Raw genomic sequence first — 3,236 nt, forward strand, 5'->3', positions numbered from 1 at the left:
TAAGCAAGAAGTTTAGTATTCTTTCTCTCAACATAAAAGTTTGAGATATAAACAGACAACAAATAGGCTATATCTTTCATATCATTTCTTTTGTTCAATTTGTTAGAAGTTTTATATAAGTCCTTATAACAAAGGCCGAACTCACAAACACTTGGCCATATGGCACGCACACTTTTCACAACAAATATTATTTTTGGGAAATTATTTTGAGATTTGAACCAACCTTTTTTGATATAATTTATAATGTTTTTTTTTTCGTGGGTAGACTATTATTTAACAACATAAAATATCTATAGGATGCCATGTATTAGGAACCACCTCTACTTTTTTCCTATTCTATAATTTTAATAATATAATTTTGCCCTAGCGTCTAGCGATGAAGAATCTAGAAAGCACCGGCTTACTAATTTTTACTACAAAAAATAACAATATGCTCTAAAGAAAAATTACAAAAGGTGGCCATAATGACTTAGCAATGAAATTGCCTTTCTTACTTGAAACATAATTAGCAAATTGTGGGAGTAATAAAACATTTCCTTATAATAATTTAAGAAAAACAAACAATTGTTTACCTGTGAGTCCTCCTTCATATCCTAACCACTCATGCAAATAAGCTTTAATCTATCATTATACCTCTGTAAGCGATGTCAATAAGTAGAGTTGTGGTAGATAATATAAAAAAGAAGTACACTATGTGCCCAAAATATTCGACAAGAAACTAAAGCTACTTCACTTTAGGGATAAAATGCTCAACACCGTAAAGAACTATATTCTTTAAACATGCCCCGCGTGCATCAGCTATGCTATGCAAATGAGATGGTTACGATGGATTCTTGGGTCATCTAGTGCGGCTACGGTTTTCTAAAACTGTTCTATTTTTAGCAGCCAGTATTTGATATAGTAGGTATAGGGAAGATAAATATGAAAGGCATTTTATTTAATTTAATAACATTAAGACATTTTTTGTTATATTTTTTATTGTGCGTGGGTACCAAACTGTGTTATAATACAGACACCTACGCGTTTTTATTTCATAATTGTTGCTATACTTTTTCAATATTTTCTTCTCTTTCATCATGATGAGAGACAAAGACAGAAAATACTGCAACAAAATGAAAAAATATTTTTCTTCATTCAACAAAACGAGCAGAAAATATTTCACGTTGTTGCGGTCTCCTACATTTTAATATCGCTACATGTTTAGATAAAAAGACGTCTACTTAATTTTCTGTAGGTAAATAAATTAACATTTAAATTGTTTTGTCCTATCATTTGCATTATAAAGCGTCTTGGTGAACGACGGGGCCGGCTACGCGATAAATAAGGACGGGTCAACTAAAACTTGGAATTTACTACATATTCTCATTTAATTTTGCTTAATTTAAGTAGTACTATATGAGTTTAGTAGTTTAATGTTTGAATCGTGCATAGTTTCTAAGGGGTAATTCCTACTACTATCAACATTATAGGCAAATTTTGTACGAAGATCTGACCAGTGCCTCTAATGGTCGCCGTAGGAAAAAAAAGTAGTACATTTCAAATGTCAACTCTCTTTAAAACAAAGCAACTCACAACTTGTCATCGTCTTTGTCAAATAAATGGTTCAAACAGAAACGGGTCCTTTGGTTATTTTCGGGTTTCTCGGAAAGGACAGCAGAACTGTATTAAATCTTGTCCTTCCAGGGAAAACCGAGACAATGTTACTTAATAATAATTAACAGTTTCTATTGTGTACTTCTTGCAGCCAGTTAATCTTGAATCTGAGGTAAATCTGATTGTCAATGGCTCTTAGCCATTAGGCTTACAGCTGATTCGGTGAATTGATTCTATTCTTATCTTACAGGTTACCTTTTATCATGAAATTTTAAAATAGCAGAATATAACGATGAAAGTTACCTAAAAGTAAACACAAAATTAACTCAGTTCCCAATGGTATAGTTTTCAAAGGGATATTGCTTGTAGCAGGTGTGCTACGAAATGCTACGGCGTAGACCTTTGCATATTTTCACTATCTTTAGTCTGTAGGGCACATTGTAATAAAATAGTAGTTATTACATGGTAATATTGGAAATTGTACGGCTTGTGTGGGATTAATATTGGTGTGATCATTTTATCGGGATTATACTCATAAAAAAGGTGATGCTTTTGCCCGAGCTGCTTACTTGGAGTTATTTTTTTTATTTGTGTGTCTTGAAAGTTCTTATATCTTAAAGATATATGATTTTCATAGTTTTTACTGATCATTATTTCCCAATCATTTTGATGGTTGACTCTCAACTTAAATTAGTTACTAATAAAATTAATACCCAATATAAAGCATGAAAGTTTATATTTTTATTTAATGCAAAACTAAAATTATTTGCCGCAGAGAACACGTTGTTAATATATTACTTTTCTGCTGTTTGTTTACTCATGTTTTATTAGCTTGTAACTAACAACTAAAGCGTCAATACAAACTCAAATTACCGTACGTATGACGTAACACTCGGCGTGTGGGTGTTCATTTAGCCTTTGCCTTGTTCGGTCAAATATAGTCTCGTAATGAATAGTTCAATCACACTGAAATACCTGTGATTAGTTAGATTACATCTACCGACTGCCCACGTTTATCTCTTATTTAAGTTAATAGATTAGATACTTTTTGCAAGAACATCTAGTTTATTAAAAGTTCAGTTTAACTATCATTTTCTTACAGTCGACGTTTTTTACTCTTTAGTCCGAGTAGGTGGTTAGTGGATTTTTAAAGTTTCCTTATAAAATAAAGTACATAATTTAGACCACCAAAATATTTTTTTTCGTATTATAAAACCTATTTTACAAACCTTTATTCTGGTCATGTAAGTATATTCAAGCTCGGCCTATGCACGGCTCCAAATTGAGTATAAAATAAGCTATAACCTCCTTATTATATCGTTCAAGTGCTAACAGCGCACTTATTCTTTTATAAACATATACAAAAAAAAACACCGGTAAATCTTATAACCTAAATAAATATTCAGGTAGAACTAGTTTTGAAACACTAGGTATTACAGGCATTGTCGTATCTCACCACGCTCATGTTTAGTCTGCTTCTCATTAGCCCGGGTTGGTAACCGGGTCGAGCACGAACACCTTAATACCTTAATGTGTCTTGTAATCAATATGAAATAGAAACATTCTTATAACATTTTATATTTATTAATATTTCTATTCTCTTTTATTCTAATTTTATTATTATTTTATTCTAATTTTTCAAT

This window comes from Anticarsia gemmatalis, chromosome 15 (genome assembly GCF_050436995.1).
Source record: "Anticarsia gemmatalis isolate Benzon Research Colony breed Stoneville strain chromosome 15, ilAntGemm2 primary, whole genome shotgun sequence".
Classification (NCBI taxonomy): Eukaryota; Metazoa; Arthropoda; class Insecta; order Lepidoptera; family Erebidae; genus Anticarsia; species Anticarsia gemmatalis.